The following is a 24,766-nucleotide window of genomic DNA, read 5'->3' on the forward strand; positions in this document are numbered from 1 at the left end:
ATGAAACCTAAGACATTGGTATATAAGCACAATAAATGAGATGATTTGGACAAGATTCTGAGGACCATGTGTAGTACATTGTTAATTTATAAAATTGTCAATTCCCTTCCTATTTATTTCCTACCAGTCTGAACTTATTTTCAACAAGACACCTTTCTTAAAACATGAAATGCCATAATGGGCTAAGGTCCAATTTGCCACCAATTAAATTAAATACATTATTTCTGCACATCTACTACCTGCCACTACTGTGGAGGACACAAACTTGAATCAAACACGACCTTTGTGTTACCTGGAACAGCCTTTTCCTTTCAATATGGAGTTGCAAAATTACCTTCTTTATTGATCACACCCTTAGTAATATACCATTAGAACTCCTACCTTAAAGGGAAAAACAGTTCATAAATGAAATAAGATGTGCACAAATGACCTCAGTGTGAAGAACAAGTCAAAATGCCACAGATTTCTGGTAAGTCCTATGAAATTCACCAGTTGTTTTAAAATTAATCACAACAGTTAATCAGAAGAAGAAATGCATAATTCATAAAATTTTATTTTTCTTAAATGACAGCAGTATATATCAAACCAACCCATCTGAGAGGCAGCTGGAGTCCTTTCTCACATTGTCAGGCACAGTCAAGATCAGGGGAGTATGTGAAGCAAGGGAAAAATTTAGCATGGCATCAAATACTAAAATCATCCTATACTCAAAAGCCAAACTGTTCATCATTCACATCCAGGGGAAATAAATATAGGGAACTAAGAGCTGAGTTTCTGAAGTATAGCTCTATCTTTAATTGCCCACTTGGCAAGGCTTCCTGTCCCATACAAACACTATATACCAGTACTCCAAAGTCAGCCACAAACAGAAAGGGCTTCTCTTCCCAGAAAGGCCATCATGCCCTGGAGTCCAAATGAACAAGAATTGAGCCATCATAGGATCTGATTATCTTCCTTTTTGTCAACCTCGGGGAATTGCCATGACCCCTAAACATTCTAATTTTCCTTGAATCATTTTCCAATGAATATTGTAGATATGACATCCTTGATATTCTTTTTCTTCTTTTGAAACATATTTATATATACCCAGTTCATGCTATCTTTTAGGGCTAACAAGTTTCATCCATTAAAGCAGTGGTTTTCACATTTTATTTTAGGAATGGAAGCTTTTCTTTTTACCCCAAATGGTCAAGAAATCAAATATGTAAGACAGATCAAAGTGAAGCTCGTCTGGTTGAAGCAGGGCTGTGGATGTGTGAAGCCCTGCTGCCTGAGCCTCCCTCTCCTGCCCAGTCCCTTAGTGGCTCCTCAGGGGGCTTTGCAGAACTCCTAGGTAAAAGGTATCCTTTTAACTATTATTATATTAGGGAGAAAATGTTATTTTAATAACTGGACAGAATTCCTCAGAGAAGAAGCAATAATATTTGTTACAAAATAACTTGATAGTCGATTGGGCATAAAAGGTGAGATCAGGAGAACCTGCATTAGAAAGAAAAAGTTTAAAATAGAGCAAGTTTAACTTTCCTGCATAAAAATTTAATAAGTTTGTGGTAGGGGAGCGAGGTAAAAGGACATTTGTGATGCTGTGAAATAAGCCTCCTTCAATTCCCCAAACACAGAAAGCTCATATGGGTGAGTATGTGTTGTGAAAATCAAAGAAATGTGGCTAAGCCTGCAATTCTGGACTGGCGTGGAACAAAGGAAAGAAAAGAACAATGGAAGGAGAAAGAGGCCAGTAAGAATGAAAATTCATTAGAAGCAAAACATCAGAACTGGAAGTAATAATAAAATGTGAGTCCCTTTTAATTTCCAGAGAAATAAAATGGGAGGGCAATGAGCTTCCAACAGAATATGGGATAGGCTCGGATATAATGTTATCTAAATTTCAAAAACTGCAACTTAAGATTTAGGTTCAAATGCTTCTATTTGGCACATGAGGGGACGATGAGATCTTTCTGTCTGAGGTTGAAATGAAAAATAACTGAAAAGATCCCTCTCTTCTTCCTAAGTTTTCTTCCAAGTCCTTAGCCCTTACACGGAGAGACAGAGACAAAGGAAGAGACAGAGAAAAAGAGAGACTTTCTTAACACTCCTAGAAAAAAAGTAGAGGAAAGGAAGAGGAAGATGAAGGAGGAAACAAAAGTAGAAGAGGAGAAAAGATAGGAATAAAAACAACCAAAAAATAAGTGTTTTGACATAAAATGAGGTAAGTAGGAGACTCGGAAAAGAGGGGAAAGAGTAAGGTATGGGTAAATTTCTATTCAAGTAAGGAAAGCCCCTTTTACAAATGAACTTTTCTCCTCACCCAAAGCATAACTTAGAAAGTCCAAAGTCCAAAGCCCTGAGAAAGCATGGCTTATCCTAATTCCCTTTATCTCCCAATTTGCCATTTGGAGAAGAAGGGAGCTTAGGGTTCTCCATTACTTTTCCCTCTGAGGATTTCCCTTTGGGAGTGGGAATTGGAGAAAATCTTGGAAAAAAAAGTAACTTACCCTTCAAAACATCTAAGCCTTGGTATCAACCTATCATTGCCTCTTCAAATTACCATCTCATTCTTCTCTGCATGGAGTTTCACCTTCTCTTTAGTTCTTGAAAGAGTTCTGAATCACTTTCTTCAACTTCAAGAGAAAATATTACCTTTTAGAAGAAAAAAAATCATGCTATTCTCCCTTTCATGTTTGCTTATGATTAACTTGGTCATGAAAGTTCTTTCCTCTGAGATATTTCCTGTGACATGTCATCTATGCTGTTATAATAAACAGTATTCCAACAATTGTCTCTTCTCCATATCTCATTATCAGGCCAGTACCCAGCCAGAGCCACAAAAAGCAGTAACATGGAGAAAACAGTTACTCTTCTGCTTCCCTAAAACCTGTGGTTTCCAATGTTTTAGAAATCTAAAGACCTTTAACAACATGTTTGTGAAACTATTCTTTGCCCAATACCATTTAATTGAGAAAATCTGTGCTAATAAATAGTGATTGAACTGAATAATACTTTCCCATCGCCATGTACTTTATTCATCACAGAAGTGACATGCACTTATTTAATCAATGGTACCACATAAAGTAACCATATATGTTACTTATTCAGTCCACAGACAGTGCTTGGTCCTCAAATACGTCCTTGGTCCCTTGCAATAATGCAATGCTTTTCCTCTTCCCAAGATGTCTATGGCTCACACATTGGAAACCACTGGATGTTTTCTAATTAGAACAGCCTTTTCCTTTCCATGTGCAACTGCAAAATTACCTTTTCTACTGATCACACCCTTATTTATACATCTTCAGGACTCAAACTTTCCGTTTGGGCCACACATGCATATACTTATTTACATGATTTAGTTGTTTTTCTCTCCAGAAGCAGACTATCACCTTGAGAGTAGGGTTCTTCAGCAATTTCTTCTATTTCTCATGCCTCCCACATATCACACTTCAGGGCCCTGCAGAAATTATACTCAATAAATTCTGGTTATATGAAAAAAATCACTCTTTGTTTTCTCAATGTGTCCAGGTACATTCTTTGTCACCTCTTTCACCCTCAAAGTATGGAACTACCTATAAATCCCTTAACACATCAGGCTATCTCAGATCTTTGTGAAATTGCACATTCTAGGTTTCCTCACCGACTGGACTAGGAGATTTAGGAGGCTAGGTAAATGTCTTTCTTAGACAGTATACTATTCACAACACTTCATTCCTTTATTCAACAAATGTGTTAATTATCAATAGCTGTTCTTCTAAGACAATCTGTAAACTCCTTGAGAAAGACAACTGTATTTTTGACATCTCTAGATGACTAGAACACAGTTCCTGGCACGTAACAGATGCTCAGAGTATGGTGATGGAATTGATTTATCACAGCTATTGTAAATGCAACCTACCTTTGCCTATAATCTGAATATCTTATGTGTAGAAGACCAGCCAGTAAAAGATTTTGGGACAGAGTTTACACACACACACTACTCCTCCTGGAGCTACTCATCTGGCCTCAGAGAAAGATTGTTTTTTGCTTCTGCATGTTAGTATTAAAAGTCTTGTAATATTTCCCATTAAAAAGGCAGCTAGTGAAGTAGTTAAAAGACATTGGAATCAGACAAATCTAGGTACAAATTCTGACTCCATCACTTATTACTTGTGTGACTTTAGGGAACTCACCTGATTTTTCTGAGTCTCAATTTTACCACCTACAAAATGTGGAGGAAACTAATCCCTATTCTCCATGGTAAATATGTAGCAAATAATTTGGCAGACAGTAAGTGCTCAATTAACATTAGCTAACAATATTAAAAAGCATCATTAAGATTTATTATATATCCCTAAAAGAATGCCACAGGCCCTGAATAAAACACATTTATCGCTTAAATGTAGCCCTTTAAATCCTCACTCACTCCTCTCCCAAAGTCTTTCCCTAGTCAGGGGCCAGGACTAAACAACTGCTTGCAAAAGGCACAGGAATATTCCCTTGAACTTTCAGAGGCTTTGGGACACTGATCAGTGTCATCAGGCCTACCTCTGCATTTAGTGCAAAATATCCCACAGGACACAAGGCAAATGAAGCAATTCATTATCTGGAGGCTGGCTTTCTGTGAAGAAGCACCTTCTCTTCTCCATTAAAAGAAATATTATGACATTTTGAATATCTGTGTTTTTTAAAATGTCTTGTGATTAAAAAAAAAAAAAAGGACGAGAAGCCTTTAAAAAATCAGAAGATAGGCTAAGAGTGAACAGAACTCTTGCTAGAATTATTACTAAGGAGACTGATTGTATGCAGATGGCCTGGCAAATGGTGGGTAGGGGGAGGTGTTAGCAGCCTGGAGTGACTTGGAAGCTGGCAAGCAAGGAAAGGGCTAATTGGAAAAGGGCCATTTCAAGGATTCACTGTTCTGGCAGGAGGTCACAAAACATGTCATCACCCTCACTTACCTAACTTTTTTGTTTCTTCTGATTCCATGCAATTAGTGGTTAGAGGTAAGAGAAGGCATAGACTGCCTCTGTTTAGCTAAGTTAGAACAGACTTTAGTCTCCAGGTCAGGGGTTGACAAACTTTTTCTGTAAACAGTCAAGTAGTAAATAGTTTATGCTTTGCAGACCATATGGTCTCTGTCACAATTACTCAAATTTGCTACTGTGATGCAAAAACAGCCATGGACAATAAGAAATGAATGGCCATTGCTGTGTTCCAATAAAACTTTATTTACAAAAACAGCCTGCTATCTGAATTTGGTTCATGGGCCATAGTCTGACCACCTCTGCTCCAGAAGAATACATCTGAGGGAGCCAAAAAAGATACCCAAAAAGCGTATTTTTGGAAAATGGGAACAGCATGTGCAGACCCAAGATCATGAGCTTATAGCTATTATCTAGCTATATGACCTTGGGCAAACTATAAATCTGTTTATATCTTAGTTTCCTTATCTGTGAAATGAGGTGGTTAGAGTTGGTTATGATAATCAAGATGATTAACGTATCTATCTCTTTACTTAGTTATCTTTCTTTTTGTGGTGAGAACACTTAAGATTTGTTCTCTTAGCAATTTCAATTATGCAATACCATATTATTAACTATAGACCTCATGTTGTACTTTAGATTTCTAGAAGTTATTCATTCTACTAACTGAAACTTTGTATCCTTTGACCAACATCTTCCCTTTCCCTACCCCCACCCTGCCCCCCTTTGCCCCTAGTAACCACCATTCTACTCTATGCTTTCATGAATTTACATTTTTAAGATTCCACATATAAGTAAGATCACATACCATTCATCTTTCTGCGTCTGGCTTATTTCACTTAGCATAATGTCCCCTGGGTTAATACAAAGGCCCACCATGTGTTTCTACAATCTGCCATCAATTGGCTGGAAGTTGAGCTTCCAGCCAATTCTTCTGTTGCACCAAGGATGACTTGAGATATGTTCCCTATATATATGATGATGTTTTGGCTTTTCTCTTCTTGTGTGTGAGAGAGAAAGAAGGGGAGAGAAAGAAGGAGGGAAAGAGATTTCATTTTCTGAGAAAATGGAGGAAGAGAAGAAGGGAGGGGAGTTTTTAAGAGATAGAGCTGAGTCATAACAGCTTCTGCAAAATCACTGGAGTCAAATACAGCAAAATTAGATCCAAACTGGGATTTTAAAAACCTACTATTATCTCATCTGTTATTCTGAAAACCCTCAAAAAGCTGATAACATCATGGCTAGCTAGCATCTATGGGGCAATTTTATCCACGCCAGCTGATTTTTTCTAAAAGCACCTGCAAAATTAGACTAAATTAACTGAAAGACTATCCTGAATGATTCGCAGTGCCCCGGGGACTCGAGCAGTGGTGTAGGATGGTTTCAATGACCAAAAACAAAGGGAAAATATGATAAAACCATCTCATTTCACATAATTTTACCATTCATAATGGCCAACAAAAGACAAATTAAAGGATTTATGCCTTATTGAGTATTTCCTTTCTTTCTGAGATCTTACATGCAGAAGCAGATAATACTGCACCATATCAGTTGTGTAGCAAATGTAAAGGCAGAATATATATGTTGAATATGAGGATTAATTTAAAGCAAGAAATAGAATTTATTGAAATAGTGTACTATGGAATGGAAGGAACAGTTAAAAAGGTAGAATCTAAAGGAACAGGAACCCAGTTAGTTCCAGGGATCACAATAACAGAAGGTTTTTGACCTCTCTGACTCCCCACCCCCACATTGAGGTAGCCACTATCCTAAAATATGTCGATCATCATTTCTTTCCTTTAAAATTTTACTAAATTCACATGCAGCCCTAAAAATACATTTCAAGTTTTACAGGTCTTAATTTATGTAAATGTAATCACATATGCATTCTTATGTGACTTTTTTAACTTACATTATATTTGTAAGATTCATTCATGCTGATATATATTGTCATAGTTGATCCATTTTTTTTTACAACTGTATAGTATTTTACTGTGTGAATACATCATGTTTTATTTACTATTCTCCTGTCAATGGACATTTGGATTGTTTCCAGATGTTTGCTAATAAAACAATGCTGTTGGAGTAAGGAAGGATAAATAGAGCATTGAGGAATTATAAGGCAGTGAAACAATTCTGTATAACACTACAATGAAGGATACATGTCATTATACAGTATCGAAACCCATAGAATGTACAACATCAAGGGCAAATCCTAATGTAAACTATGGACTTTGGGTGATAATGATGTGTCAGTGTAGGCTTGTTGATGGTAACAGTGCACCACTCTGGTGAGGGATGTTAGTGGTGGGAGAGGCTATGCATGTGTGGGGGCAGAGTGTATGGGAACTCTGTACTTTCTGTTCGGTTTTTCTGTGAACCTAAAACTGCTCTAAAAATAAAGTCTATTAAAAAAGCAATACTGTTACACAAGGATTCATTCAGTAGAGAGTCACTGAGCTCTTAGAATGGACCAGAAACTAGTCTGGGCCCATGGATTTCAGTAGTGAAACAGCAGACAAAAATGTCTGGCTTCATGGAGTTTATATTGCAGTGGGGGGAAACAGCATATTAGATGGTGCTAAGTGCTATGGATAAAATTAGAGCAGGAAAAGGGGTTAGGGAGTATTGGCAGGGTATAATTTTAAAAGAGATTGGTCAGGGAAAGGCTTACTGAGAAAGTGATATTTGAGTAAAATCCTGAAGTAGATGAGGGAGCAAGTCATTCTCCTCTTGGTGAAGAGTGTTTCAGAGATTAGCAACAAATGCAAAAGTCCTAAGATAGAAGCATTTCTAGAGTGTTAAGAAAACAGCAGGGAAGGTTCTGAGGTTGGAGGCGAGTAAGCAAAGAAGAGAGTTAAAGGACATGAAGTCAGACAGGTAATGAGAGGGTGGGCAGAATAGTTTCTGTAGAACCTTTTAGGTAATTGTTAGAATTTGGGCTTTTATTCTGGGAGAGATGAAAAACTACTAAACATGTATTTCTAGAAAATATGTGGTAGTATTTCTAGAATATATATGGTAGAATTATTGGATCATAGAGTATAAGTATTTCTAGAATATATACGGTAGAATTATTGGATCATAGGGTATACATACCTTCAACATCACTAATGAATACCAAATTATTATCAAATAAAACCATATTAATATACACTTTTATATTTATGAGTATATAAAAGATACTCATAGCTACACAACTTCACCAACACTGACATTATCAGGCTTAAATATGTTTGCCAATCTGTAGATTTAAAATGATGTCTAATTGAGGACATAATTTTTATTTTCCTGATGACTAATGAGACTGAACTTTCATTCATTTTTTCATGAAATAATTTTATTTCAACTCTTCACGTCATTGGTATAATTTTTTTTAACAAAACCAGAGCCATTTTTTGAGTCACATTTTATTTTCTTCTAAGTTGTTTAAGATCCAGTTTTTTAAAAATCTGTGCATGATGCTTTCACTGAAATTTTTATCCTAAGCCTCAAGTAACTTTTTGATTTTTTTTTATTTCTGCAACATAATCACTTTCAGCATTTATAAGACTTTAAAATTGGGGAATAATTTACATGCAGTAAAATGCACAGACCCTTAAGTGTAGAGTACTTTCATTTTTGACAAATGCTTACAGCTGTGTGACCCAGATCCCTATCCAGATATAAAACAGTCTATTGCCTCCGAAAGTTTCCTTTCATCCCTTTTGAATCCTCTCCCCAGTCCCTGCACCTGGGGCCAGAAGTAACCACTGATCTGACTTCTATTACAATAGATTAGTTTTGCCTATTATAGAACTTAGCGTGAATAAAATTATACAGTGTATATGCTCTCATGTCTGCCATTTTTTTATTCACTATATTTTTGAGATTTGTCCATGTCTTGTATATATCATTGATACTTTGCTTTTTAGTGATGAGTAGTATTCCATTGTATGAAGACAATTTGTCTATTCTCCTATTAATGGATATCTGGACTGTTTCTAGTTTGATGTTTTTATTAATTAGTCTGCTGTTATGGACTGAATATTTGTGTCCCCTCAAAATTCATATGTTGGACTTTTAACCCTCCATGTGGTAATATTAGGAGGTGAGATTTGGAGGAGGTAATTGGGTCATGAGGGTGGAGCCTTCATGACTGGCATTAGTGTCCTCATAAAAACATGCCCAAGGGAGCTGTTTAGCTTTCTTTTGGCTATGTGAGGACACAGTAAGAAGTCAGAAGTGTGCAACAGAGAAGAGTCCTCTTCAGAATCTGCTCATGCTGGCACTGTGATCTCTGATTTTCAGTCTCCAGAATTATGAGAAATTAATTTTATGTTTAAGCCAACCAGTCTGTGGTAATTTTTTATAGCAGCCCAAAAGGGCCAAGACAATAGCTAGGACCATTCTTATACAGAGCTTGGTGTGGACAATGTTTTTATTTCTCTTGCGTAAGTACCTAGTAGTGTAACTGCTGAGTGAGGGAGTAAAATCTGCCAAAAAAGTTTCTAAAGTCGTTTTATACTTCACACTCTTACCAGCAATATATGAGTCACAGTAGCTCCAAAATCTTGTCAACATTTTATGGTGTCAGACTTTTTCATTTTAGCCATTTCAGAGGGTTGTATCTCATTGTGAACAGGTTTCTTATTGTGGTCTCTTCATACCTTTATTTGACATTTGTGTTTCCTATACTGTGATGTGTCTCCCTATGTTTAGCCCATTTTTCTATTGAAATGTTTGTCCTTTTCTTTTTTAATTCAGGACAATTATGTATATTTCTGGGTTCTCATATTTTGTCAGTTTAGTGTGTTGCAAATATATTCTCCGATTTATGGCTTATTTTATTTTCACAAAGATGTTTTTTGATGATCAACAGTGATTTTTCCCCACTTTTACTGAGGTATAATTGACCAAAAAAACTGTATATGTTTAAAGTATATAACATACTTTATAAAACATGTTTTAATATGCATATACATTGTGAAATAATTACCACAAACAAGCTAATTAACATATCTATCACTTCACAAAGTAACTTTTTTTGCAAGTGGTGAGAAAATTTAAGATCTACTCTCTGCAATCTATCCATCTGACAAAAGGCTAATAACAAGAATCTACAAGGAACTGAAATTTATAAGAAAAAAATCAAACATCCCTATCAAGAAGTGGACAAAGGATATGAACTTCTCAAAAGAAGACATTTATGAGGTCAACAAACATTTGAACAGAAGCTAATCGTCACTGGTCGTTGGAGAAATGCAAATCAAAACCATAATGAGATACAATCTTATGCCAGTTAGAATGGCAATCATTAAAAAGTCAGGAAACAACAGATGCTGGAGAGGATGTGAAGAAATTGGAACACATTTACACTCTTGGTGGGAGTGTAAATTAGTTCAACCATTGTGGAAGACAGTGTGGCAATTGCTCAAGGATCTAGAATGAGAAATACCATTTGACCCAGCCATCCCATTACTGGGTATATACCCACAGGATTATAAATCATTCTGCTATAAAGACACATGTACATGTATGTTTATTGCAGCCCTATTCACAATAGCAAAGACTTGGAACCAACCCAAATGTCCATCAATGATAGACTGGATAAAGAAAATGTGGCACATATACACCATGGAATACTATGCAGCCATAAAAAAGAATGAGTTCATGTCCATTGCAGGGACAAGGATGAAGCTGGAAACCATCATTCTCAGCAAACTAACACAGGAACAGAAAACCAAACACCACATGTTCTCATTCATAAGTGGGAGTTGAACAATGAGAACACATGGACACAGGGAGGGGAACATCACACACTGGGGCCTGTTTGGGGTGGGGGGCTAGGGGAGGGATAGCATTAGGAGAAATACCTAATGTAGATGACGGGTTGATGGATGCAGCAAACCACCATGGCAGGTGTATACCTATGTAACAAACCTGCACATTCTGCACATGCTTCCCAGAACTTAAAGTATAATAAAAAAATTGTTAGAAGTGTGTTCTATTACTTGGAAAATATGCTGTTATATGAAAAAAGCATGTCGCAAAGAGATATTATAAGATTACATTTTCCTTTGAAAATATATCTCTATATATTATATGTACATACCTCACACATACATATGTGTGTATACACACACATGCAAAGTTATTTCACCTGAGAATGTAGCTGAAGGGAACATGCTATGGTTTAAGACACTGTATGCTGTGGAGGAAAGTCAATTCCAATAATTTGTTATAAGAGTTCACATATTTCGAATCAAGGCATTCTGTTAAGAACATGATTTATTTAAATTAATGTTTCACTTTTCTAAATGTACAGATCTACATATGACACATGTTTTGCCTATGGTAACTAAAGAATTCATCCCTATTTGTATGCTTTATGTCGACTGAAGTAGACAGTCCTCACTTTAACAATTAAATTGCACTCAACATCTTCAGGCAAGAAAGTCAGTGGCTCATTCTTTTTGTAATTAAAGACATACTACATGTTTTACTGCCAGTAATGGCAAAGTAAGTCACATTGAACCAAACCTCCCATAGCTTATATCTAGGAAAAAAAATAAAATAACTATTTAAAAGCACTTGAGGGCACTAGAACTTATTTCTTCTATCTAACTGTATGTTTGTACCCATTAACCAACTCTCTTCATTCCCCCAATCCTCCCCAGCCTCAGCTAACTACCATTCTACTATCTACCTTCATGGGATCAAATTTTATAACTACCAAACATAAGTGAGAACATGTGATATTCGTCTTTCTGTGCCTGGCTTATTTCATTTAATGTAATGACTTCCAGTTCCATCCATGTTGCTTAAAATGACAGGATTTCATTATTTCGTAAGGATAGATGGTATTCCATTGTGTATATATACCACATTTTCTTTGTCCTTTCATCCATTGATGGGCACTTGGGTTGACTCTCTATCTTGGCTATTGTGAATAGCACTGCAATAAACATAGGTGTCCAGGTTTCCCTTTGATATAACAATTTCCTTTCCTTTGGATAAATGCCCAGTAGTGTGATTGCTGGATCGTATGGTTGTTCTATGTTTCATTTTTTTTTGAGAAATCTCCATACTGTTTTGATAGAACAGTAGGCTGACTATAGTTAACAATTTATTGTATATTTCAAAATAGCTAGAAAAGAATATTTGAAATATTCCCAACACAAAGAAATTATAAATGTTTTCAAGGCAATGGATATTTTAAATACTCTAATTAGATCATTACACATTATATGTACGTACCAAAATATCACATGTATCCCATAAATGTGTATTCATTATGTGTCAATGAAACTTTTTTTAAAAAAGATCTACTCTCTTAACAGATTTCAAATATACAATATAGTATTGTTAACTACAGTTACATCAATATTTTAAGTCCACAGTACTTAGGCATCCTGCAAAACTGAAACTTTGTACCCCTTGAGTAATACCTCCCCATTTCTCCCGCCCCCTAATCTTTAGTCACCACCATTCTACTCTCTGCTTCTATTAGTTGAACTTTTTAAGATTTCACATATAAGTGAGATCATGCAGTGTTTGTCTTTTTGTGTCTGGCTTATTTCACTTAGCATAACATCCTCCAGGTTCATCCGTGTTATTTTAAAACACAGAATTTTATTTTTATTTTGTAAGACTGAAAAATACTCCATTGTGTGTGTGTGTGTGTGTGTGTGTGTGTGTGTGTGCATATGTGTGTGTGCATGTGTATTATTCTGCAATATCAATTGTAATGTCTTCTCTTTCTTTTATGATTTTATTTATTTGAGTCTTTTCTTTGTTTCTTAGTTTGTCTAGCTAAAGGTTTGGCCATTTTGCTTGTGTTCTCAAAAAAACTCAGTCTTATTGATCTTTTTCTATTGTTTATTTTTCTCCTTCATTTATTTCTTCTCTGATCTTTATCCCTTTCTTCTGCTTGCTTTGGGCTTAGTTTGCTTTTGTATGGTTCCTTAATGTGTAAAATTAGATTGTTTATTTGAAACCTTTCTCTTCTTTTTCTTAATAGACCCATTTACCACTATGGACTTATCTCTTAGAACTGCTTTTGCTGCATCCCATAAGTTATGGTATGCTGTGTTTCTGTTTTGTTTCTCTCAAGGTATTTTTTAATTTATCTTTTGATTTCTTCTTTGGCCCATAGGTTGTTCAAGAATGTGTTGTTTACTTTTCATTTATTTGTTAATTTTCCAATTTCCTTCTGCTATTGATTTCTCATTTCATACCATTGTGGTCTGAAAAGATACTTGGTATGATTTCAATCTTCATAAATTTGTAAAGACTTGCTTTGTGGCCTGACACGTGATCTATCCTGGATAATGTCCTGTATGTGCTTGAAAAGAATGTGTATTTTGTTGTGTTAAATTGAATGCTCTATATACGTGTGTTAGATCTATTTGGTCTATAATGCTGTTCAAGTCCACTGTTTCCGTATTGATTTTCTGTCTTGATGTTGTATCCATTTTTGAAAGTGTAGTATTGAAGTTTCCTACCATTATTGTATTGATGTCTATTCCTCCCTTACTTGTGTTAATATTTGCTTTATATATTTAGGGGTTCTAATATTGGGTGCATATATATTTACAAATGTTATCTTGTTGATGAATTGAACCCCTTATCATTATATAATGACCTTCTTTTACTCTTGTGACAGATTTTTTTTTTCTTTTTGAGATGGAGTCTTGCTCTGTTACCCAGGCTGGAGTGCAGTGGCGTCATCTCAGCTTACTGCAACCTCTGCCTGCCGGGCTCATGCCATTCTCCTGCCTCAGCCTCCCGAGTAGCTGGGACTACAGGCGCCCACCACCATGCCTGGCTAATTTTTTGTATTTTAGTAGAGACAGGGTTTCACCATGTTGGCCAGGAGGGTTTCAATCTTCTGACCTCGTGATCCGCCCGCCTCAGCCTCCCAAAGTGCTAGGATTACAGGCGTGAGCCACCGTGCCCGGCCTCTTGTGACAGATTTTAACTTAAAGTGTATTTCTTACTTGGTTACCATTTGCACGGAATACCTTTTTCTATCCCATCACTTTCAGCCTATGTATTTAAAGTGAATCTCTCTTGGGTTATATATACTTGCATCATGTTTATTTAACTATTCAAACACTTTATGTTTTGTGATTGAAGAATTTAATCTGTTTACATTTAATTATTAATAGGAAAGGACTTATTACTGTTATTTTGTTAATTGTTTTCTATTTTGTACCACATTTGTTTCTTTCTTCCTTTTCCGAGTCCAACCTGGTGCTGAGGTAGCCCTGGAGCCTGGGTCTGCAGGGGTGGGCCTGGCACTGGGGTTTACTGAAACGGGCCTGGTGCTGGGATCTTTGGACAAGTTGGGTACTCACTGTGCTCTGTTTAACCCACAAGAAGGATATCTCTCTCTGTGTTGCCCAGGCTTGGGAAGGACATGATGTGGTTAATGTGAAAATGTTCTCCCAATTATTTTTAATACATTTTTTCTTATTTCTGTGCTTTATCCAGGTGCTTGTAATATCTCATCTGTATTCTTTAGTGCTTGTGAAGATCTTCCTATGTGGTTGGTTGTTCTAATTGATGTTACTATGAAGAAATTAGCACTGGAAACTCCTATTCAGCTAAGTAACATTAATCCAGTGATCGAAAGTTCTTTTTTTTCTAATTTTTTTATTATACTTTATGTTATAGGGTACATGTGCACAACGTGCAGGTTTGTTACATATGTATGTATGTGCCATGTTGGTGTGCTGCACCCATTAACTCGTCATTTACATTAGGTATATCTCCTAATGCTATCCCTCCCCTCTCCCCCCACGCCACAACAGGCCCTGGTGTGTGAGTTCCCCTTCCTGTGTCCAGGTGATCTCATTGTTCAATTCCCACCTATGAGTGAGAACATGTGGTGTTTGGTTTTCTGTTCTTGCGATAGTTTGCTCAGAATGATGCTTTCCAGCTGCATCCATGTCCCTACAAAGGACATGAACTCATCCTTTTTATGGCTGCATAGTATTCCATGGTGTCTATGTGCCACATTTTCTTAATCCAGTCTGTCATTGATGGACATTTGGGTTGGTTCCAAGTCTTTGCTATTGTGAATAGTGCCGCAATAAGAAAGTTCTTATTTTAATGTCACCAAATGTATCAGTCTTCTTTATGATATGTTTTTTGTGTCATGTTTAAAAAAAAAAAAAATCCTTCCCTATGCCAAAGTACACAAAATCTATATATTCTTCCATGAATTTTAAAGTTTTCTTTACCGATTTAAGTCTTTAATCTAACTAGGTTTTTTTGTGTGTGAATTACGTAAAGTATATAATTTATTTTTTTCCACGTAAAGATTCTAATGTCCTAGCACCATTATGTGAGTGCCCTCCCACTTTTACTCACCAATGTGAGTATAACACGGCTTTGCCATAGATCAAGATCATATGAGTCCGAGTGTATTTTTGGATCCTCAGTTCTGTTCTATTGGTCTACATGATTACCCTGTACTGCGACCAAAAGGTCTAATTAATACACTTTTTTATAATACAAGTCTTGATGCCTGGGTAGGAGTATAATCTCCACTTTCTTTTCCTTCTTGTTCAAATGTGTCTTGAATATTCATAGAACTTTTTCCATATCATTTCTCATAATACATTATTCCATATAAATTTATACTCAGCATTTTAGGTTCCATAAAAACATCTTGTGATTTTTTTTTCCTGGGTGTTTATTGGGATTGATCAGTTTGGAAAGAAGTGAAATGTGTACAAAACTGAGATTTCCTTTCCATCAACAAGAAGATAAATTGCTCAATTTAATGACTAAAACGAATCCTAAATTTGTTGTAAATATATTACACATTTTTAATTAGATTCAATCCAAAATTTTAAATACAAGTCACCATTTTAAATTGTAGATTTATTTTAGTTAATCACATTTCCTAATTGTTTGTTGTTGGTGTCTGGAAGTGCAGTTGTCTCGATTTTTGTACTTTGATCTTGTGTTCAACAACCTGGCTAAACTCTTGTTAATTCTGATAAATATATTCTTCTTTTTCAAAGAATTAAATAGATAATCATTTCACCTGCCAATAATGACATTCTTCTTTTAATCTTTCTAATCCATATAACTTTATTTATATGCTTTATTGCACTGGGTAGGATCACCTGTATAATTGATTAAAAGTGGTGATCATGGGCATCATTTATCTTTTATTCTGATTTTAAAAGAATGCTTCTAGGCCGGGCACGGTGGCTCACGCCTGTAATCCCAGGATTTTAGGAGGTCTGGGCAGGCGGATCATGAGGTCAAGAGATTGAGACCATCCTGGCTAACACGGTGAAAACCCTTCTCTACTAAAAATACAAAAAAATAGCCGGGCATGGTGGCAGGTACCTGTAGTCCCAGCTACTCAGGAGGCTGAGGCAGGAGAATGGCATGAACCCGGGAGGTGGAGCTTGCAACGAGCCAAGATAACATCAGTGCACTCCAGCCTGGGCAACAGAGCAAGACTCTGTCTCAAAAAAAGAAAAGAAAAAAGAAAAAAGAAAAAAAGAAAAAGGCAAAAAAAAAAAAAAGAATGCTTCTAATGGTTCATGATTAATTACAAGTTTTGCTAAAGGTGTTTTGCAGATACTCATTATCAGGTGAAGAAAGTATTTTTATATTCCTAGTTTGATTAGAGTTATTTATACTGAGCTTTTATTGTAAATGGAAATTAAATTTAGTCTAATTCTTTGATCATGTGACTTTAATTCTTAAAACTGATAGTGGTAAATTGCATTAAAAAACTGTCGTTGAATTCCCAGGAAAAAACTTAAAGTACTTATGATGTGTTATTCTTTTTATACATTGCTTAATTTAGTTTACTGATGTTTTGTTTTTTATTTTTATATCTATGTTAATGAGTGATACAGTCTGTAGTACCTCTTCCTTATATCATCCTTATCTCTTTTCCTGATGAGGTTATGAATAGACTCATAAATGAGTTTGGGCTATTCCCTATTTTTCTATTTTCTGTGAGAGATTGCAATTATATGGTGCTTAAATATTTCATAGTTTACAATTTTGAGTCACGTGGGTATGTGTTTTCTTTTGAGAAAGACTTTAATAATTCAGACTTTCTATTACTACCTGAGCCTTTTTGATAAGTTTTATTTTTATAGAAAATTCTGCCCTTCATCCACATTTCAAATTCATTGTCATGAAGTCATTCACAATATTATTCAATTTCATCTCAATATCTACTGAATCTGTGGTTTTGTCTAGTTTTTCTATATTTTTACTGCATTCTGTACCTTCTGCCTTTGTTTTTAATCAATATTGGCAAAAATCTGACAATACTTTTAGTCCTTTTAAAAGTACCACGTTAGTCCTTTTAAAAATACCATGGTCTCAGTTTATTCTCTTTATTCAGTTGTTCTCAACGCTTCCTATACACAAATCAACTTACGAAGCTTTTTAAAAAATAGCCATGTGTTAAGGTATACACATAGAAGTTCTGATGTAACTGACCTGGGATGAGGCCTAAATATTGGTATTTTTAAAAAATTTCCAGGTAATCATAACATTGAATAAGTATTGAAAACTATTGCTTTATATAACTCCTGAAATTTTAAATTTTCACTCGTACATATATTTGTTCTCTACATATCCCATATTTGCTTTTGTTACAATGTTTTTTAAAATTCTTAACTTGGATATTTAACTTATTAGTTTTCAGAATTTGTATTATAAGCATTTTTAAGAATTTGTATTATAAGCATTTTTACTATATACTTCTTTTTGATTATCACTTTATCTATAATCCCCCACTATACATAGACATGCACTAATTTTTTATTAAGTACTAGATGCATTTTAATTTGTATGATTTCTTCTTCGGCTCATGAGTTAAATAGCAATGCGCTTTAAATTTCAAAATATAAGGGAATTTACATTTTTGTTACTTATTTCTTATCTAAATGTATTTTGGTTAGAGAATATAATCTGTATGATACTGACTCTTAGATATTTGTTAAAATTTGTTTTATGGAGTAAGACATGATCCATTTGCTGTATGCTTGAAAAGAATTTCTATTCTCTGTTAGTTCAGAACAGTATTCTAATTATATATGTCCACTAAATTAAGCTTGTTAATTTTGTTATTCAAATCTTCTGTATCCTCACTGAGTTTTTTCTGATTGATTTATCGTTTACTTGGGGAGATATATAAGATTTTCTTGCTGTGATGGTGCAGCAGTAAATTTCTCCTAGTATTCCTGAAAGATTTACTTTATTCTTCTCTATTTGCTCTCTTTTTACAGGCAATCCAGAAGGGACACCTAATCCACAGAATCCAGAACAATCACACCTGAGATTCACACTTAAGATAGCACCGTGCCTAGTCAGTGTTATTTGAAATTTATGGATACAGGTGAAATGTCAAAGTTCATATTAGAGAGCGGGGGTGGTCTAAGTGGGCAATTCAGGGTCTTTCAGCAGTTTCCCACAAACCATAAACAGAACTCTCTATCTATCTGCGTCACTAGCTGTGAAAATTCAGGACCCAAACTCAAAGTACGCTGCACAGTATTTAGTCAGTACTATTTCAAATAAGGATCTTCCTCTTTTTTAAGATGCTACCAACAATCCAAGAAATAAAAATAGAGGAAAACTAAACCAGGAAGACCAAGGTGATACCAATGTAGAAATCTAAAAATACGTAAGGACCAAAATAACCAGAGTGATTGGTGATTTCCATAAAATAAAGATAGAATGCCTTCTGCACATGTGTGTCAAGACATCAGCTCAAACATCAGGCACCCCAGTTTTGATGATACATTTAGCTACTGGCAGTCTCAAATTAAGTACAAGCTGCTCATCCCAAAGAGAGACATCCAATTTTAAAGGGCACATTCCAAAATTCATGGAGGAACTGAGGATATGAAGATGAAACTCTGGCTATTGCTGATGCTGGTACACACACACACACACACACACACACACACACACACGCATGCACATGCACACACACAGAGAGTTGACCCATAAATACTCACCCCTTCTTTCTTGACCTGAAGCTTTGACTTTCTTTCCCCCTCAACATTACCCTCCTCGGGCATCAGGTGTCATACATGTTACAATGCATGAGAATGGCAGGTAACAAACCCATATTCCAGCCATATTCCTCCCTGACGTCAGGTTTAAAGGCAAGAAATTTAGCATTAACTGCTTTTCCTGGAGGACAAAAATATCACTTTCATTTTACTCCCTCCCAATATAGTTCAGCCACTGTTATTAGAATTCACTTTTTTTACTCCACTTGAACAGTAAAACCATTGATAAGAAACCTTTCCCCATCCTCATCTCCTCTCTACCGTTCCCATTCTCTAATATTCACAATTCTACTTTCTACTTCCATGAGCTCAAAATTATTTCTTAGCTCCCACAGATGAGCGAGAACATGTGCTATTTATCTTTCTGTGCTTGGGTTATTTCACTTTACATAATGTCCTCCAGGTTAATCTTTGTTGCCATGAATGATACATTGTGTGCACATGTGGAAACATTACTCTGTATCCCATAAATATGTACAATTATTACATGTCAAGTAAAAATAAAAGATTTTTTAAAAATAGGGTAATGACCCAGAAATTCTTTCTTTAAAAAAAGAAAAAAATCTACTGGCAAATAATTTAATACCTCACACACACAAAATCGGATTCCAGCAAGTTTCCTTTTACTCTTCTGGGAGAAACTGTCTGGACAAATAACTGTGAAGAACTGAGAGGCTGGATGTCCAATACTCAAAAGACTTGATTTTGTCTCCCTCTGGAAACAAAAGCAGAGTAGAATGAGGCAACCAGGGAGTAAATGGTGCTGCTGCAGAGAAGGGAATAGCCCACACAGCCTGAGAAGCCTCACTAATAGAGCTCTTAAGCTAATAGGTATCATCCTCCTGCTGGAAGTTTAATCAATGGGGACCAGTTCCTCTTAATATCCCAAGTTCTATAGATTGCCAAATGTCCTAATTAAAATCATGTCTTAGTAGACTCTTTGCAGATTACTCTGACACTGAAATACAGAAGGGAAACTGAAATACTGGCTATTCAAGTCATCCTTGCCTCTTATTTCTAAAGGTCTTAATTTTTACTCAACAAACATTTACTGAGTAACTACTACATTCAGGCATTGTGTTCAGCAAAGCAGTGAATGAATTAGATATGAGCCTTGCCTTCAAGGAGTATACTGAGAAAGAGAGAAAAGTCCATAATAATTCAGAATAGGAAGAGATGATGGAATCTGTGTTTAAAATGAAGAAGAAAAAATGTACCACGAGAGTTTATATAATAACCACTTGCCAGGTAAAACACAGAGTGCCCAGTCAAATTTGAACTTCTGGTGAACAATTGTTTTTATTTAAAGTGTGCCACATGTATTATTTGGGAGAATTTATACTTTAAAAAATCACTATTTATCTGAAATTCAAATGTAACTGGGCATCCTGTATTTTTATTTGTTAAATCACCCAACTTTACTCCCTGCCATTTCTCTTTGTGACAACCCCAGCAGAGATTTCACTGTAGAAAGAGTCTGAGAGAGGGGGCAGCAAACCAATATGTGGGGCCTCTTTTGAACTTTGTCAACATCAAAATTCTTAGTCAGAGCCATCTTTTAAATCATATAGCAAATCACACCATTCTCATGCTTAAAACCCTTCCTTGAATTCCTGTCTCACTCAAAATAAAATCCAAACTCCTTACCAAACCCTGTCAGGCAGCACATGATCTGACTCCTGCTTACTTTTCTAGATTTTATAACAGCCCTATGAAAAGGATACAACTATTAGCCTCATCTTACAAGTGAGAAAGCATACAAAAGGAGGACATGCTCTACCAGATATCAAAAGTAGTTATGTTATATCAAAAACTATTAGAGTATTAATGGGGAGAGTAGAAAATAGATTGGAAAAATGTAAAATAATAATGTCCAATATTGGTAATGATGCAGAGCAATGGGCACTTTTAAACAACGTACTTCAAATTGGTCATGGTGTTTTTGAAGAAAATTTGGCAGTGTTTATGACCATTAAAAATATGTCCTCTGGGTCAGCAAGACCTGAGTCCTCTCCTCTGGCTCTCCTCCCCAGACAGGGTGAGCTTCACCACTCATTCCACCACCTTCTCCATCAATTACCAGTCCCTGGGCTCAGTCCAGCTGCCTAGCTGTGGCACCCTGCTGGTCAGAAGCACAACCAGTGTCTATGCAGGTGCTGGGGCCTTGGGTTCCCAGATCTCCGTGTTCCACTCCACTAGCTTCTGGGGCGACTTGCAGTCTAGTTGTCTGGCCAGGGGTCTGGTAGGAATGGGGGGCATCCACAATGAGAAGGAGACCATGCAAGGCCTGAACAACTGCCTGGCCTCCTACCTGGACAGAGTGAGGGGCCTGGAGTCAGAGAATCGGAAGCAGGAGAGCAAAATCCGGGATCACCTAGAGAAGGGATCCTAGGTCACAGACTGGGGACATTACGTCAAGACCCTGGAGGGCCTGAGGGCCCAGATCTTTGCAAATTCTGTGGACAGTGCCTTCATCATTCTGCAGATTGACAATGCCTATCTTCCTGGTGATGACTTTAGAGTCAAGTATGACATAGAGCTGGCCATGCGCCAGTCTGTGGAGAGTGACATCCATTGGCTCCGCAAGGTCACTGATGATACCAATGTCACTTGGCTGCAGCTGGAGACAGCGATCAAGGCTCTCAAGGTGGAGCTGCTCTTCATGAAGAAGAACCATGAAGAAGAAGTAAAAGGCCTAAAAACCCAGATTGCCAGTTATGGGTTGACCATGGAGTTAGATGCCCCCAAATCTCAGAACCTCTGTAAGATCAGACAGACACCCAATACGACGAGCTGGCTCAGAAGAACCCAGAGGAGCTGGACATGTACGGGTCCCAGCAGACTGAGGAGAGCACCACAGTGGTCACCATGCAGGCTGCTGAGATCAGAGTTGCTGAGATTATACTCACAGAACTCAGACATACAGTCCAGTCCTTGGAAATTGACCTGGACTAGATGAGAAATCTGAAGGCCAGCTTGGAGAACAGTCTGAGGGAAGCAGAGCCCTACTACAGCAGGCAGATGAAGCAACTCAATGGGGTCCTGCTGCACCTGGAGTCTGAGCTAGCACAGACATGGGCAGAGGGACAGCACCAGGCCCAGGAGTATGAGGCCCTGCTGGACATCAAGGTCAAGCTGGAGGCTGAGATCACCGCCTACCACCACCTAGGGGAAGACAGGAAGGACTTCAATCTTGGTGATGCCCTATACAACAGCAACTTCATGCAAACCATCCAAAAGACCACCACCTGCAGGATAGTGAACCGCAAAGTGGTGTCTGAGACCAACGACACCAAAGTTCTGAGACACTGACCCAGCAGAAGCAGGGTGCCCTTTGGAGAGCAGGACACCATCAGCAAACTAACACAGGATAAGAATACCAAACACCACATGTTCTCACTCATAAGTGGGAGTTGAACAATGAGAACACATGGACACAGGGAGGGGAACATCACACATTGGGAACTGTCGGGGGGTGAGGGGAAAGGGGTGGGAGAGCATTAGGACAAATACCTAATGAATGAGGGGCTTAAACCTCGATGATGGGTTGATGGGTGCAGCAAACCACCATGGAACATGGGTACCTACGTAACAAACCTGCATGTTCAGCACATGTATCCCAAAACTTAAAGTAAAATAAAAAAAAAAAAGTTCAGAGATCATTGGATACACATACACACACACACACACACACACACACACACACACACACATATATATATATATATCCTCTGACCTAGAATTCACATTCTAGGTGTTTTCCTAGTTACATGTATGCATATATTCACCTATGCAGGTAAATGTATAAAATAAGATCAGTGAGGATCCAAACCATCTTCTTTTCAATGCTCATCTCTATCTCTAGGATAAAGGAGTAGAAGTGAGGCAGGTGGGGTCAAAAGGGACTTTTATTTTTCCATTCTTTATTAAACATTCATGCCTAGAATGTATTTGTGATTTTCATATGCAATTAAAAATATATGTTTTTTAAAAGACACAAGGCTAAACACACTGCACAAGTTTTTAGTGATGTCAGAATTATGAGTAACATTTATTTCTTTTTCTTCTTGAAATAGGATACCCTTACGCTGACTGTAGATTGGCTTTATGATCTTAGAAACCTTGATGGACACAAGAGGGAAAAACTGTCATGTAAATACTGCAAGCCATTTTCTTTCTCTCAAGTGGTAAGAACTTGAATCACCTTTGGGGCAACCTGTTCTTCAGTTTTGGAGAAAGTGCCTTGAATGGCCCTTGTTACATAAATTTTTTAAAAAATCTATTATTCTTGGAGGAAACTATATAGTACTCTGAATGTAGATATTTTAGTCCCAAAAATAACTTCTCTTTGGTAATGTAAATTGCTGTATATGATTGAGTCAGGGCTCTATCTGCAGACTTTATTTTTTTTTTTTTTTTGAGACGGAGTCTTGCTCTGTCGCCCAGGCTGGAGTGCAGTGGCCGGATCTCAGCTCACTGCAAGCTCCGCCTCCCGGGTTTACGCCATTCTCCTGCCTCAGCCTCCCGAGTAGCTGGGACTACAGGTGCCCGCCACCACGCCCCGCTAGTTTTTTGTTTTTAGTAGAGACGGGGTTTCACTGTGTTAGCCAGGATGGTCTCGATCTCCTGACCTCGTGATCCGCCCGTCTCGGCCTCCCAAAGTGCTGGGATTACAGGCTTGAGCCACCGCGCCCGGCCTATCTGCAGACTTTATTGCTTTGGAGTGGTGGAGTGATGGCTTTCTATGAATTTAGACTACACTGTGCTTGGACTGTCGCTTATTCACTTGGAGTTGTGGGAGTTTTTAGCAATTTCTCACTGGATAGTTTTAGCTGAGACCTAGAGAACTACAGAAAGATACAAAGGTATGATCTATATCTGCTGTATAACTTTCTTACAAAGGTAAACCACAATAGGTTTACATGGTTTAAATTTGACTAGCATGATAGTGTTCTTTACAATGTACTTTTTAATTTGAAACCAAATGACTCAAACTTTGAAAAATACACTACTGGGCGGAGCAAGATGGCCAAATAGGAACAGCTCCAGTCTCCAACTCCCAGCGTGAGCGACACAGAAGACCGGTGATTTCTGCATTTTCAACTGAGGTACTGGGGTCATCTCACTAGGGAGTGCTGGACAATCGGTGCTGGTCAGCTGCTACAGCCCGATCAGCGAAAGCTGAAGCAGGGCGAGGCATCGCCTCACCTGGGAAGCGCAAGGGGGAAGGGAATCCCCTTTCCTAGCCAGGGGAACTGAGACACACAACACCTGGAAAATCAGGTAACTCCCACCCCAATACTGCGCTTTAAGCAAACGGGCACACCAGGACAATGTATCCCATACCTGGCCGGGAGGGTCCCACGCCCACAGAGCCTCCCTCATTGCTAACACAGCAGTCTGCGATCTAACCAAAACGGCAGCAGCAAGGCTGGGGGAGGGGCGCCCGCCATTGCTGAGGCTTAAGTAGGTAAACAAACCCGCTGGGAAGCTCGAACTGGGTGGACCTCACAGCAGCTCAAGGAAACCTGCCTGTCTCTGTAGACTCCACCTCTGGGGACAGGGCACAGTTAACAACAACAACAACAAAAGCAGCAGAAACCTTTGCAGACGCAAACGACTCTGTCTGACAGCTTTGAAGACAGCAGTGGATCTCCCAGCACGGAGGTTGGGATCGGAAAACGGACAGACTGCCTGCTCAAGTGGGTCCCTGACCCCTGAGTAGCCTAACTGGGAGACATCCCCCACTAGGGGCAGTCTGAC

The 24,766-nt window shown here is 37.6% G+C and overlaps 1 pseudogene; it reads left to right on the forward strand.

The window, feature by feature from the left end:
* LOC104654623 overlaps positions 1-22,315 on the forward strand; it is a 46,412-nt pseudogene extending 24,097 nt beyond the window's left edge.
* The last annotated feature ends 2,451 nt before the right edge of the window (positions 22,316-24,766 follow it).

This window comes from Rhinopithecus roxellana, chromosome 7, assembly GCF_007565055.1.
Source record: "Rhinopithecus roxellana isolate Shanxi Qingling chromosome 7, ASM756505v1, whole genome shotgun sequence".
NCBI lineage: Eukaryota > Metazoa > Chordata > Mammalia > Primates > Cercopithecidae > Rhinopithecus > Rhinopithecus roxellana.